Source organism: Hylobates moloch, unplaced genomic scaffold, assembly GCF_009828535.3.
Source record: "Hylobates moloch isolate HMO894 unplaced genomic scaffold, HMol_V3 SCAFFOLD_12, whole genome shotgun sequence".
NCBI lineage: Eukaryota > Metazoa > Chordata > Mammalia > Primates > Hylobatidae > Hylobates > Hylobates moloch.
Window position 1 is genome coordinate 71,243,053 of NW_026652287.1, and position 16,628 is coordinate 71,259,680.

The following is a 16,628-nucleotide window of genomic DNA, read 5'->3' on the forward strand; positions in this document are numbered from 1 at the left end:
TGGAACATTCAACTCATTAAAATACACAACAATTAACATGTTGCCACTAACAGTGGAAAGACAGATCAATCGGAAATGCCTAAAAATTTAGGGTAACACCAGATATGAAATAAACTTTAGAGCCAAATGGGCCCAGATATGAGTCCCAGCTTGGTGGTCTAACAACAGTGAGACCCTGGGCAAATGATGTCCACTTCCCAAATCTCAGTTTCCTCATCTGCAAAACAAGGGTAGGAATTATTACCCATATGTGGTTGTGAGCATTCCATGACATGCTGTCTGTATGAGTGCTTAGGACAGTGTCTAGCACAGAGAAGGCTTCCAATCAATGTCAATTCTTCTTAAGAGACCATATTATGCTATGTTCTATAGGAAAGCCATGAAAGTAGGACTAGAATTCATAGTCACTGGCTTTTGGGTTAACAGAGGTTATATAGCAATCCTCTTTCCCCTGCTTCAAGTAAGCAGGCCTAGAGAAGCAAATTCAGGGATTTTTTTTTTTTTTGTAACTGAGGACCTAGCAATGATTCTGTCTATATTTGAATACTGTCACTTACTATAGCTATTTGACCTTGCAAGTATGAAAAATAAAACCCTTTTTATGCCTCAGTCTTATCTTTAAAACCAAAATAATAGTAGTACCTAACTCTTAGACCCTTAGGGTTATTGTGTAGAAATATTTATATATCCACATATATATAGCTTGGTAACAATAATAATCCTAAGTAAGTATGTGTTAGCCATTATGATTAACTTTGACATGCTGGACACTAATAATAAGTATATATAAAAAGTATATTGATGTTAAAAGATTGACAAGGTATAGGGGAGTCAGTCTAGTATATAAAGAAAGCAAGATTTATTCACTTAAGAAATCATTATTAAGTATTGCCATGTGCCAGAGCATGTGTGTGTGTGTTTGCCTTTCAAGGTTAGGGGATACACATATAATATACACCTATCAATTTATTTGCTTGGCTTTTGAATTTTAAATACTCTCTGTTATAAAGTTACGCTATTTATAGTATAAATAAGGACGCCTTTTGCCTCCTTCTCTTAAAATTTGAAGGCAGAGAAAAACAACTCAGTTTATTGAGTTGTGTTTTCTTAGTCATAGTACCATCATAGATATGTTCCTTTAGTTAGTTCTGTAGGAGTCCTCCCTCTTCCATCCTTAGCTTTGGATGGAGGTTGTACCATCCCATTCTCACTACGTCATATAGGATGTAGCTCATTGAAGAAGTCCCTATACTTGGAAACTGCACTTAAATGTACCTTCTATAAAGGATCTAAAGTTCCATTTAAGACAATGGGTAGCTATAGGCCAAGAAGAAACTGAAATAATTCTTAAAAACCCAAACCTAACATACTATGAAAGACTCAGATTTTGGAAGTGTTAGCTCCAGTTTATAGTAAATAATGAAAGCAGATTGTCCTTAAAGAAGCTGTCACTTTGGTTACTGTTTTTCAGGGCTGGGGAGTGGTAAGGTGGACTTGTAATATGTTTTATTCAAGTCATCACTTAAGACGTAAAATATCTTTTTGCTAAAGATGAATAATAAAAAATGAAATATGAAAGCTAATATTCGGATGCCAGGTGCGCTGGCTCACACCTGTAATCCCAGCAATTTGGGAGGCCGAGGCAGAAGATCAGTTTAGGCCAAGAGTTCAAAACCAGCCTGGGAAACATAGCGAGATCCTGTCTTTACAAAAAGTTTAAAAATTAGCCAGGGGTGGTGGCGCATGTCTGTAATCCCAGCTACTCTGAAGGCTGAGGTGATAAGATAGCTTAAGCTCAGGAGTTTGAGGTTTTAGTGGGTCATGATTAAAGTACTGCATTCCAGCCTGGGCAACAGAGTGAGACCCTGTCTCTTAAAAACAGAAACAAAAACAAAAACCTAAGTTTCGGGGTCAAGGTGGCAATTGACCAAAGTGGCACTATAGTGAATCCAATTCAATCTGTGCACTCACTTGCTTACAGCAGCTGTGCTCCCTCTCATTACTTTCCAGATGAAGTCCGGAGCTCTCTTAGACTTCTTTGGATGTGAGGCTCAGGGGACAATGAAAGCTACCTACCTAGGGTTTCACTGCTTGAAGAACCCTTCATCCTAACTTGCCCTGTGGTAGCAGCAGAAGCAGAAGGTCCTAGCTCTCCCGGATCACAGACACTCACTTTCTGGTGACCTGCACAGCCACTTCCCAGAGGACTGATCCTTTCCTTCACCACATGACACCAAGATGATTCTTGAGCCCACTTTCTCCCTTAGGCTAAAGGAAGCTTTCCTAGATTATAGTTTGAAACTGTCAACACATAAAAGAACCAATTACATGCTTCCATCAGGAAAACACTTCCTACTTTCTCACAGTTATAGGAGGTAAACTAATTAAATATTTTCTACCGAATAAAGGAGTTTTGTTTCTTTGTCTTTCTTGCAAATAACAAATTCTCTGCAAAGAAGAAAAATAAGTCATCTCTAGAGAAGCTCTCTCTGGTTGACATTTGCTCACAGCAATTAAAAGGGGCCTCTGGCTGACCAGGAAGAAGCCAGCTTGGGAAAATTACAAACCACATATTAACTACAGTGGTGTCACAGTGCATTTTGGCATCCTTGTTTCAAAAGCAAAAACCAAAAAGCCACTCTTTTTGTTTTTCCTTGAAAAGCTTGCATTAATTCAGGGGGGTAACTTAATATCCATGACATCCTAACAGTGAGAGAAAACAGTAGAGAATCTTTTCCTAAAGTCCCAACAGAAATCAGATTGTGAATACGTGCTTATGTGCAAAGGACTTCATCTGGAAAGTAATGAGAGGGAGCACAGCTGCTGTAAGCAAGTGAGTGCATAGATTGAATTGGATTCACCTTAGTAATTAGTCTAAACTAGTACAGAAGAAGGACTAGAAAGAGAAGCAGGAGGCAAAGACCAAGGTCAGTATTTAGAGGCTCTATTTCTCTGGGACAGAAAAAGCCAGAACAAATCCCAGAGACATTTCAGAATAGAACCTCCAATATGCAGCTGTCATTCTGATGTAGGCCACGGTTGTGAGGAAGGGGATGGGCAGGTGATAAAAGCCTTATTGATCCTATTATTCAGTCCTGGAACTTGCAGGGAGAAGAATGATTGGCCTTCTTGAGTATATTCTCAAGAAGTAGCTCATATTCAAGGGTAGGTAAGCTGTGATGAAAGAGAGGAAATAAGGCAATAAAACTGAAACATTCTGTGTTCACATCTTAAGTCAGATGGAGGAGGTGGTTAAAGCAACGCCCCTTTTGTTATGTGCGGGACCCCTCACCAACCAATGTCCAGGCCGTGCTGCAACTTAGCACTGTCTCTCAACTGATTTTCACTGCTATCTGAACCTGTCTATCTCTCTTTTAAGGCCATATTAATTTATCATCATAACAAACAATTATCCACCTATGGTCACAGTGCTGACTTTTGGGGGAAAAGCTACAAGGCCCACTGAGAGGATTAGGAGCAACCCAACTCAGTAAGAGTGAGTCAAGCAGATACAGATGATGTTTCAGAAGAGAAACTCCAACAAGAAGGAGCTCAATTCCCATGGTTTGGCAAAAGGCAGCAAACAAAATGATCCTCATGTTTTCTTGATTCGATGAGGCCATGAATTGTGAAATGTGCCACATTAATATCAGCTTTTCAGGATAGCAGGGTGAAGGGGAGGGAGCCATCCAATTAAAAATATACATCATTTGTAACATATTTTCTAATTTCAGAAATATTTTTTAAAATATGCATCTTAGAATGAGAAAATAAAGTACAGTTGACCCATGAATAAAGCAGGTTTGAACTGTGTGGGTTCACCTATTCACTGATTTTTTTATTTCAATAAATACATTGGAAAATTTTTTAGAGATATGTGACAATTTGAAAAAACAGACAACTGTATAGCCTAGAAATACTGAAAAATTAAGAAAAAGATATGTTGTGAATGCATAAAATATATGTCTATTTTATCATTAAATACTATAAAATATATACAAATTTTTAAAAGTTAAAATTTATCAAAACTTACACACACAAACACAGACCTTACACAGGGTCTGTGTGTCATTTGCAGTTTAGAGAAATGTAAACAAATGTAAAGATGCAGTATTAACTCACAGTTGCATAAAATTAACTGGAGTACATACTGCACAACTGTAATAATTTCATAGCCACCTCCCATTGCTACTGGGGTGAACTCAAGTGTTGCAAGCATTGGCTTAAAACGCGGAGTGACCTTGAGCAGTGCATCTCTCCAGTAAACTGTATATTGCAGTAAAAAGTGATCTCTTGCAGTTCTCACATATTTTTCATCATTTAGTACAGTATCTTAAATCTTGAATAACAACACCATGGTTCCCATATGTAGTGCCACTAGTGATGCTGGAAGTGTTCCCAAGAAGTGGAAAAGAGTCACGGCATTACAAGAAAAAGCTGAATTTCTTGATATGTACCATAGAGTCAGGTCTGCAGCTGTAGTCGGCCCTCCATTTCAGACAGATAATTCATCTTGTAAACAGATAGCATAAACTCACAATTGATAAATACAGTACATTACTACAAATGTATTATTTTAAATAATTTTCTTAACATTTTCTTCTCTTTATCTTACTTTATTGTAAGAATATAGTATATAATACATATAACATACAGAACATGTGTTACTCTATTATTTATGTATGTATCGGTAAGGCTTCCAGTCAACAGTAGGCTATTAATGGTCAAGTTTTTGGGAACTCAAAAGGTATATGCAAATTTTTGACTGCACGAGGTAACAGTGTCCCCAATCCCCTCTTTGTTCAAGGGTCAACTGTAATTACATCCACAAAATAAGAGATTAAGTATAATAGCCAAGGGAAATTGGGTTCATTCTCTCATTTATTTACTTTTCCTATATGCCAGGCTCATGCTGTGCTCTGGAATTACAAAGCTGAAGGAATAGGAATTCATTAGGCAGATGAGAGAGAGAAAGATTTTGTCGGGAGGCCATGAGAAAGCATGTCACATTTTAGGAACATAAAAGAGAAGATGGAATCCAGCAAATGAGACAAAGTAGATAAAGTTACTTTGGATCATGAGATGATTTTGTATCAGAATAGTTTAGATGTAGACAACAAAACCAAATTCTTGCCAACTTAAGCCAAAGAGTAGAGGAACAAGGAAAAGATGCTTTATGAAAAGGAAGTGGATGGTATACAGAAGCAAAGAACACATTGAATGAGCATGTTTTTGAAAAAATCAAGGATAGTTAAAGGAATTTAGATAAAACAGTAATTCCCCCCTTACCTGTGGGGAGCCAAATTCACATTCCCACGCATTGGCAAAGCCTGCAGACAGGGAAGTAGGTGGCATGGCAAAGACCTGACCACTGAAGATCCTGTTATGGGTAGCTTCGTGTTCTTACCAGATCAGTGAAGCGCTGTGAATGGCTTTTCATAGTTAATGGTTAGCACAGGACAGACTGCGGAGGCCGCATCAATTGAAGACAAAAGCAATTATTGTCTGGACTTTTGACCCCTGGCATGTATAAAAGCACTGAATAAACCAGAGCTTGTGGCGCTTCCCTATCAGGGGACCGTCCCTCCTAATCCCGCTTCTCTGTGTCTTTCTTTCATCATTCTTCTCACTACTTCTCGGTGCATCCCTGAATAACCCCTGCGGCAGGACCGCAAGACTTACCCTTGAGAGATACATCCGAAGACCCCAGGTGGATGACTAATACCATGGACAGTACCAAACACTATTTATGCTATGTTTATTCTTATACATGAATACCTATGTTAAGGTTTTATATATATATATATATTTTTTTTTTCAAGACAACAGATTGAAGGCATTGTTAGCATACCTCTCCCACTTGGAAAGACAAAATAGTATGGAGAGATTCACATTGTGAACTTCTTTCCAAGAAGCAACACAGGAACTTAACTGAAAGAAACCACACATGTTTGAAAGAAGCAGTGGGCTGCAGCCTACACCGTGAGCCAGTCAAAAAACTATGAGTCCTGAGGGTATGACAGGGGAATAAACTGCCTCTGGGATATACATTCCCATCAGAGAACCTGGCAATCCAAGCTATGGGGAGGCCTTAACCCTGCCCAGCATAGGAGCTGATTTAGTGAGTGGTGGGGAGTATATGAGGAATGGCATTGGGACATGCTTTGCATGCACTCCCAGTCTCTAGTGGGGATGGAGGGAAGCCATTCCTGATCCTACCTCATAGGTAATCTCCTAGAAGTTGGTTAGGTAGCACAGGCGGTAGTCACAGGTTGAGAGAAGCTCTCAACTGAGATTCACAATATTATCTCAGGTGGGGAGAAACTTCCTTGGACAGAACTGAAGGGTGAGTGAGAAGTGTACTACAGCCACAAATGCAAAAGCTGGATGGAAGACCAAGAGGTGCATGGCCTGAAAGCCCCAGTTGCTGTCTCCCTAGGGAGGATTTATTGCATGGGGCACTTTTGGGTTCTGAGCACACACTACCTGGAACCTAGCTAGCTGCTGCTGGTAGAATGCTGCTGGAGTAAGAACTGCCTTGCTACATGTGTGGGAGCTAACCAGGAGGTTCTGAGTCTGTCCATAGGAACTGTTCGTTACTACTATACCTGGAATTTGAGAAAGTAAACATGTTAAGGCTATTTATAACCAAGGAATTTTGCAAAGTCTATGTCACTCCCCTGCCACTCCATCACAGTTGGTGCTATTACCCACTGCTAGGAGACTTGAGGACAGGTCATATTACTGGCTTTGCTAGAGATTTAGATATCCAAACAGAAGAAGCTCAAAGAACTCCTGGGAGATAAATTGCTAAAGGGATATCACCAGGGTATATATTCATCAGGCTATCTAAAATCAACATGAAAGAAAGAATTCTAAGAGCAGTGAAACAAAAGCATCATGTAACCTATAAAGGAAAACTTATCAGACTAACAGCAGAATTCTCAGCAGAAACCTTACAAGGCAGAAGGGCTTGGGGTCCTATATTTAGCCTCATTAAACAGAATTACTGTAAGCCCGAAATTTTGTATCCAGCAAAACTAAGTTTTATAAATGAAGAAATAAGATCTGTTTCAGACAAGCAAATGCTGAGGAAATTTGTCACTACCAGACCACTTCTATTAGAAATGCTGAAAGGACTTCTAAATCTTGAAACAAAAGGTCAATATTCACCAGAATGGAACCTCTTGAAAGCATCAAACCCATATGGCCTAGAAAACAATAACAAAATGAAACAACAACAACAACAAAAAACAACAAAGTATCTAGGTAACAATCAACATAATGACTGGCACAGTACTTGCAGCTCAATATTAATGTTGAATATAAATGTCTAAATGCTCCACTTAATAGATACAGATTGGTAAAATGGATTAAAAAGTCACAAGTGAAATATCTGCCATCTTCAAGACTTGCCTAACACGTAAAGATTCTTATAGATTCAAGGTAAAGGACAGGAAAAAGATATTCCATCCAAATAGAAACCAAAGCAAGGAGGAGTCGTTTACTTTAAAGCAATAATAGTAAAAAAAAAAAAAAAAAGAAGAAGAAGAAGTAAAGAAGATTATTACATTACATAATGATAGAATGAGTCATGCAACAAGAAGATATTACAATCCAAAATATATATGCATCTAATTCTGGAGATCCCAAATTACCACTACACCTGAGAAAAAGAGATAGACGGCAACACAATAATAGTGGGGACTTCAGCATTCACTGATAGCACTAGAAAGATTATCCAGGCAGAAAGTCAGCAAAGAAACAATGAACTTAAACTTCACTCTAGAACAAATGGACATAACAGATATTTACAGAACATTCTATCCAAGAACTGCAAAATATACATTCTTCTCATCAGTATATAAAACATTCTCCAAGATAGAGCATACAATAGGAAAACAAGTCTTAATAAATTTTTAGAATTGAAATCATACCAATATGATTTTATGGAAGCTGCAAAAAAATAAAATATTAATACCAAGGAATATACTTAACCAAGAAAATGAAAGATTGCTACAAGGAGAACTACAAAACACTGCTGAAAGAAATTGTAGATAACAGAAAAAAATGGAAATACATCCCATGCTTATGGAGTAGAAAGAAAAATATCATGCAAATGACCATACTATGCAAAGCAATCTGTAGATTAAATGGAATTCCTATCAAAATACCAACGTCATTTTTCAGAGAATTAGAAAAAACAACCATGAAATTCATATGGAATCAAAGAAGAGTCCAAATAACCAAAACAATCCTAAGCAAAAAGAACAAATCTGGAGGCATCACATTACCTGACTTCAAATTATATCACAAGATTACAGTTACCAAAACAGCATAGTACTGGTATAAAGTAGATACACAGACCAATGGAACAGAACAGAGAACCAGAAATGAAGCCAAATACTTACAACCAACTGTTCATCAACAAAGCATATAAAATATAAATTGGGGAAAGGACACTCTATTCAATAAATGATTCTGGAAAACTGGATAGCCACACGTAGAAAAATGAAACTTGATTCCTATATTTTACCATATTAAAAAAAATCAATTGAAGATGGATTGTAGACTTAAATCTACGACCTAAAAACATAAGAATTCTAGAAGACAACCTAGGAAAAACTCTTCTTGGCATTGGCCTGTTAAAGCAAATTAAACATGGCCTGAGAAGGACTCTGTATTTCTATATCTGAGCCCTTGTGGATGAACTGCAACCTAGCTTTTAATAGGCAGACAAGACTGAAAACCTAACTTAGGAGTATGTGCCTGTAACAGTAGCTGAGTCTTGGCCAATCCCAGCAGCTGTACTTTAACCATTCATACACTGCTTGAGTGTTCAAACTGTGTTGAAATAAGGCAAACACCGAGCTATAACCAATCCAGCCGTTATGTAGCTCACTTCTGATTTCTGTATATCATTTCCTCTTTTTTTGTCTATAAATCTTCTTCCACCACGTGGCTGCACTGGAGTCTCTGTGAATCTGCTGTGATTCTGGAGCTGCCCAATTCACCAATTGTTCATTGCTCAATTAAATTCCTTTAAATTTTTTTTTCTCTCTCTCTTATCCTTTTTTTATTACTCAGGGCAACCATGTTGCCCAGAGACCACATGTTGAAACTCCTAGTCAGAGATTGGATTAAAGATGGCAGGGCCCATCTGAGGGTAAATTTAAGCCTTGACATTTGATATTGGGTGCTAAGTAAAGTGGCAAATGTCTATGTCTTGTCACATGTATTTTGCTCTGGCCAGAATGAAAAAAGATAATTTTGTTTTATGATGTGGCTTGGCCCCCCAGGGTATGGTGCAGCAAGTCAGGTCACTGGGGCTGCTCAGGGAAAGAAAACCCAGAAGCCTGGCATGCTGGCAAAAGGGTAAGAATTTCTTACCAGTCAGACTTCTGGCCTCTGTCTCTCTCTCTCTCTGTGCAAACCAGTTGAATGAATGGTAAAAATCACTGTTTATCTCTTCTGTACAGTTGGGATTAATACAAAAAAAAATCTGAGTCTGGTCTTAAGCTATAGTGAATCTGGTGTGCTTTGTGTGGCTTTCTCTATTGTTCTGTCACAAAGAGGGGTGGGTACCTTGGAATAAAATGCGTGCCTAAAACCCCATATGCCTGCTGTTCAAGACAGCCCAACAAACTGGTCAGTTATGTCCTTGGGAGCTTGACCTTGTAACCATGTGGCTGTGCTTTCTCTTTTCACAATGGCGGCCTGGGCTCAGGTTTCAATCCCTAGCTTAGGGGATGAGCCTTTTTAATTGATATTTGGGTGACCTTTGCCATTTTAAAATTATATTCCCCTCTACAAACTGTCTTGAATTATCCTGTCTCAAAGCACCTGTGAGGTTACTTTCAATAAAGTTAAAAAGCCAGAAATATTGACCATTTGGCCTGGCTAAAGTCAAGTAATAAGAATGTTTAAAAGGACTTTATTAAAGAGTGCTATGGTTAAAAGTCAGCTTAATTAAAAGTGGATATTCAGGCTCTAACAACCTGAGACTCCTTTGAAAAAACAGGAGGCACCAGAGACCCTTTCCTGGACCTGTTTTTCCAAGGGCTCCATCTGAAAGCCAATAATCCAATTAAGAAAATTAAAAACTGGCAAATGAGAAATTTTACAACAACTGTAGTAATCTTCTGTCTGTCTAGGTAGTTTTATGTAGGTATTGTGTATGTAATGTTTATGTGTGAAAGAGTTTTAACTAATTGGTTTAATAATAAGTGCTTAAATCAAATATTTTGTCAGAAATGTAAAAAGTATAATGCCTTTTATTTAGTTCATGTAACTTTAGTAATCTTTGGGAAATAAAGACAGTTTAAAAGATTATTGGTAAAATTAAAATGTCTTCAATAGTGTAAATATTTGGTTTAAATTATGCAGGTCAGATGTTAAATTTGCTAAATGCTTTAAGGTCATAAACTGCTTCTTTGACTTTTGAAAACTGTTCAATTTATTTTGGCGACATTAAATTCTAAATAAGCCCTGGGGACATGTGAAATTAGCCATGCCCCTTAGCTATGCAAAGAAGGCATAAAAGAAAAGAGATTGTATATAAGGAAGGATCTTGTATGGTAAATTCTGGTCCTAAAGCTAAAGTAAAATGACTGTTTAAAAGAGAGATGTTTAGGACAAGTCAGAAAGTCAAAACATGTCACAGATGGTCGATGTAAGCCCATTTATAAAAGGATTTATAAAATAATATTTATGCACCAAAAGTGAAAGTTACTAAGCATTATCATTATAACATGTAATTGGGACTACTGAAAAAATAGGTTTACATGCATGGTGTATGAGAAGAATGAAATGTGTCTTTGGTAAGAGATTATAAAAAGGCATGAGAACATAAATTTTTGCCTAGTTTAAAGGGTTAAATGATTGTTAAATTAAATAAAGCTGAAGGTTAAAACAAGTTGTAAAAGGTTTGTAAAAATTAACCTTGTAAAAGGAATTCTATGTGTGAAAATATTGACTAAATTTAAAAGGGTATTATTTGGTTTTACTGTAAGTTGAACATCAAAATAAAAGCTCAACAGAGTTTTCTTAAAGCACTAATCTGCTCTTTAACAAAAATTTATAAAGGGTTATAAAAGGTTTATAAAAATCTTGCCATATGATCAAACTGATTAAGATTGGGTAGACTTGTCTATGAGGTTTCATTAAAAATTGGGATTGACATTAATAGTCTGCTAATGCAAGGCTGAAATTTGGCTTTCTTTCTTTAACAAGATTTTCAAGTAATATTAAAAGATAAGATAATGAAAGATTTTTGTTTGCCTTTTAAATATACTACAAAAGAGAAAAGAAAAAGAAGGGAAAAACAAAAGACAGATTGTTTGGAAAGCTAAGTCTTCCCTCTATCAATGAGTAAAGGTTTTTGCCTTTTTAAACATTTTTGAGTCATCATTTTGACTAAATGAATCATCATTTTGACTAAATGAATGACTTATGGTGACCTGGAATTCTAGTTCATAATATCAAGTGTTTTAAATCTTTAACATATTTAATAGGCTTCCCAAAATCAAATTTCAGCTTCAAAATGGTCTTTTCTGACCCCTTAACTTTGGAATGCTACAGACGGCATCCAAAAGAGAGGTAAGCATCCAAAAGAGAGGTAAACAGAATTATTTAACATGTTAAGTTACATGGGAAGCATTGTCAAAATAAAAATAATGTTTAATCTTCAGGTTATATTTTAGTGAATGATATTAATATATGTTCCAAAATTGTATGGGATTTCTAAAATACTAATATGCCTGAGTATAGCTATCAGTCATAATTATGGTTATTATGTTAAGTTATTGTACACCACAGAAATAACCAAATTTCCTTGTATAAAACTGCTCACCCAAGTAGAACAAAAAAATTAACTAAATGTCTAGAAAATACTTTGCCAGATTTTCATGTTAAACCAGCCAATACTTAAACTGTTTACATATACAATTTGAACTCCGTGGTCTAAGTCAACTTACCTATAATAACCCACTAGTTATTAGTGCTATGCACCTAAATTTGAGAAACAACTGGTATTCAAGAGGACATAAATCCAGTGTTAAGTATGGACTCATGGAGAACCAGGGCACCCTCCTTGTCCTTCCTGAGTCCTTAAAACTTGTGTTATTAAAGGTTCTGCATTCCACAATTCATCATGGAAAAAAATAAAATGATCTAAATTGAATATATTGATATGGTGACTTACGAATTGTGAAAGTAGTTTAAAACCAATGTTTGGTTCTATATTCCTGGGAAGACAATCAAACCTTCAAGTATATTTGGCTACCTGATGGGTCATTTAAACATTTATAAAGATATTTCATTCAAATGTCATTTTCAATCGTGCTTTTTGTTATAACAGTTAATTATCATGTCACAGTATATTTTCACCAGGTAAATAAAGCTTTTTATGGTTCACTGAGGACAATCAACTCCTTCACAATCTAGAACCTGAAGATTGAATATTCTGAGAACATCAGAGAAAGACTGTCCTTGCCATCCACACTGCAACAAAACTTCGGAAACTTGTACCTTGGATTCATAACCAAACAACTGAGAAGGGTCCCTCCACACTCTTGGAATTGTACACCCTTTGGAACCCTTAAGGTAAAAGGAACCAAGAAAGTTTCTCCCCAGAAGAAGATGGAATACTTGATGTGAACAGCTTTTCCCAAGATCACGAATCAACACTTCTACTATCATGAGACTCTTATCTTTGAATATTTTTTACTTGTTTATGACTCTACGAATAATAGAAATGAAAAAGGGGTCTATTATGTGCACTTAGAGGGTATATTTTTATTTGTGAAGGATTTTGCACCCAGCCTTATACATGAATAAACTTATACTTTGATAGATAAAAGATGAAGGCTCCATGTAGGTGAGAAACTTTAGTGGTACATACATTGCCTCATAATCAGTCAAAACCCCTCTTAACCCACATCATGGGTTAAAGAGAACATTGCAAGGAGCCCTTTACTCTTCTAGAAGGACACCATTTATTAGGTCCTTTTTCCATGGTTTAAAATAAAAGAGGCAATAATTAGAAATGCATCCCTCATAAAAGGCTCTATAGCAGTTTCTACTATAAAGGCTATCATTACACAACAGACTTTAAATTATCTTGTGAAAGTTATGCTAATAATAGAATTGGCTAAAAAGAAAAATACTTGTGCAGTTGTTGGCACTTGTGGCTTATGGAGAAATAACGTCAAATGTAGATTATAAAAATTCAGTTGTAGGGGATTAATGAAAAGACCACTTAGTCAAGCAAGTAGACTCTTCATCCAGCTCATTCTTTAATCTATTTAATTTCAGGTGGTTTGCTTTATGGGGACCCTGGCTAAGGAGCATACTCCAAACTCTTGGTATTATTATCTTCCCAATAGTCTAATAATAGTCTCCCTGGTGTGCTATATTCTCTCAAAGGTTTTAAATGTTTGCATGCAGCCATCAGTAGAATGTCAAATGGTCTCTCTTCAACTGGAATGACAAGAGCTGAAAGAAATATGTGCCCATAAGCGCACCATAACCTATGAATGATGTGCTGAGACTGGAAACCCAAAATGATGACAACAGAGAGTGGTGCCAAGGTCCTAAATTTTGGTCACACTCTCACCTAAGTGAGAACCCAACCAAAAAAGGGGAACTTTTAAAGCAAAATTATAGGAGGCCATTGTTTTGGACTCAGCTCAAGCACTAGGACCCAACAGGCCAAACTGAACTAAAATACAGTTACTCATGCTAAAAGTGACATAATCAAACTAAGACTTTAAGGAAACACGTAGATCCTAGAACAGACTCAGTTTTATTTTTCTCATGTAAATAGAACATTCCAGCAAAAAAGTTATCCTCTACTCAGCCCTTGTTCCTCCCTTTTGCAAAACTCACTGTTCTACTATTTCCCAGTGGGTTTCAAGACCAAATAAGTACATTTACAACGGTGATAGTGACATCAATAACTGAAGTTTTTGTGAATCTCTCAAAACTGAGAAAATGACCAAAAAAGGGGAGTTGTTAAAGAGAACTAAATATGGCCTGAGAAGGACTCTGTACTTCTATATTTGAGTCCTTGTGGATGAACTGCAACCTAGCTTAATAGGTAGACAAGATTGAAAACCTAACTTAGGAGTATGTGCCTGTAACAATAGTCGAGTCTTGGCCAATCCTTGCAGCCGTACCTCAATCATTCATACACCACTGAGTGTTCAAACTGTGTTGAAATAAGGCAAACACCAAGCTGTAACCAATCCAGCCATTCTGTACCTTACTTCTAATTTCTGTACGTCATTTCCCTTTTTTTGGTCTATAAATCTTCCACCACATAGTGGCACTGGAGTCTCTGTGAATCTGCTGTGATTCTTGGGGCTGCCTGATTTGTGAATCATTCATTTTGCCCAATTAAACCCCTTTAAACTTAATTTGGCTGAAGTTTTTTTTTTTTTTCTTTAATCAGGCCTAGGCAAAAAATTTACGACTAAGGCCCCAAAAGAAATGCAACAAAAACAAAAATAAATATATAGAATCTAATGAAACTCAAATTAAGCCAAATTCCATATGTTCTCACTTGTAAGTGGGAGCTAAGCCATGGGTATGCAAAGACATAAATGGTATGATGGACTTTGGAGACTTAGAATGGGGTAGGACGATAGGGGAGTGAGGGATTAAAAAAACTACATATTATGTACCATGTACACTACTCAGGTGATACACTAAAACTCAGACTTCACCTTTATACATTCATCCATGTAACCAAAAACCACCAGTATCCCAAAAACTATTGAAATTAAAAATATATGTTTATATTTTTTACATATATATGTTTCATATATATAAACTTTACATATGTACAAAGTTCAATTTATACATTAGACACGGTAAAAGATTAACAGCTATTAATCAAGTACAACAATTATATTAATAACAATATGCTATAATAAAACTTACATGAATGTGGTGTCTCTCTCTCTCAAAATACCTTTTTGTACTGTATTCACCCTTCTTGTGATAATGAAGTGAAGTGAATGATATAGGTATTGTGCTGTAGCATTAGGCTACTACTGACCTCCTGAAGCAACCTGAGAGGAAGGTTTATTTGCTTCTAATGACCCTGGGTCTTTGAGCCATGATAATGTTAATGGTTGGACATCAGTAGCAGACAATGTTTATGACCATTAGGCAGATAGCATCTACATCATGGAATCACTGGACGAAGGAATGATTCATGTCTGAGGGGTTCCAGCAGGAGGGCACAAGATTTCATCACTCTACTTAGAACTACACACAAGCTAAAACTTATCAATTGTTTATATTTGTAATTTTCCACTGAATATTTTCAGACCATGACTGACCATAAGAAACTGAAACCACAGAAAATGAAACCACAAATATGGTTGGACTACTGTAGGAATAAATGGACAAACCCCTTAGGGTGCCTGAATCTACAACATGTCAGCAAAAGAACCTACAATATATGCCTGAAGTAAATCACCTCCAAGTATGTTCGATCCTTCCTTCTCTTTATTCAAAATTGAAATTTCCAAAAGATAACTGCCTAACTTTATCAGAGCAGGGAAGAACATCTTAGAAAACAGTCCCCCAAACCTGCTGATATTCCCCCAATGTGACATCAGTTGTTTGGCTTCTAAGATAACTGAGGATAGATACTCCACAAGCAAAGAGACCAGAAGAGTGTTGGGTGCTTGGCCAAGGAGTTTGGTCTTTATCTTATAGGCAGAGGAAAATCATTGGAAGAATAAAGACTGGAGATAATCCACACTTCTGTTCTCTTTGGGAACATGATACACTCTGGGAACTGTAACAAAATCACAAATGAATGCAACATATAAATATGATATATAATTCTCATGACATTTATTGGTGAGCAATCTGAATGTTAGAAAGAGGAATGAAGTTAGAAGTCATTCGTTGAATATAATTTCATTTTGTAGGTAACTGTGCAGAGAAGCAACATCTGTAGCTTTCCCTTGGTCACAAGTTTACCTACTGGCATTCAAGATTTAGGACTAACTTTCCTTGGTTATTATATGACACCATCATGCTGAGCCATTGCAATAAAAGCCCGTGTTAATGTATCTTTCTTCAGTAAAACACTGTGCTCTAACACAGATCCTATTGTGACTTGGATCATGTCTACAGTATTCACAATGTTAGGCATTTCTCTCACTATTACCTCAAATGCTGAAGATGTAATGTTTCATCTTTCATTTCCTCATTTATTCAGCAAGGACCTAGTGAGCATCAGATGCTATGTTGGCTGAGGGTACAAAGATAATAGTAATGGTATTGATAATAATAATATCAACAATAATAATAGAGAACACTTACAAGGTGCCAGACAATATTCTGAGTGCTTTGCATGTGTCAATTCATTTACTCCTCATAAAAAACTGTGAGCAGGGATGGGGAGTGATTGCTGATGGGTTCAGGGTTTCTTTGGGGGATGATGCAAATGTTCTAAAATTAGATTGTGGGGTTGGTTGCACAAATCTGTAAATACAAGAGAAAACACTGAGTTGAACACTAAATGAGTGAATTTTATACCATGTGAATTATATTTCAATAAAGCTCTTAAAAAATAAAATTAAAACCCAGAAGATAGATTATTGGCC

The 16,628-nt window shown here is 36.6% G+C and overlaps 1 protein-coding gene and 1 long non-coding RNA gene across 2 annotated transcripts in view; one reads left to right on the forward strand and one right to left on the reverse strand.

Annotated features, from left to right (window-relative positions):
• Positions 1 to 9,501, reverse strand: part of TSPAN8 (tetraspanin 8) — an 89,865-nt gene extending 80,364 nt beyond the window's left edge. The window contains exon 1 of the mRNA XM_032170738.2: positions 9,391 to 9,501. The gene's annotated coding sequence lies outside the window, so the exon portion shown is untranslated. The remainder of the gene's footprint in view (positions 1 to 9,390) is intronic.
• A 2,041-nt stretch (positions 9,502 to 11,542) lies between these two features.
• LOC131380736 (uncharacterized) lies at positions 11,543 to 16,081 on the forward strand. Its single transcript, XR_009208884.1, has 4 exons — positions 11,543 to 11,598; positions 12,391 to 12,603; positions 15,336 to 15,493; positions 15,948 to 16,081. It is a non-coding gene; the product is annotated as an uncharacterized LOC131380736 (long non-coding RNA).
• Positions 16,082 to 16,628: the final 547 nt, after the last annotated feature.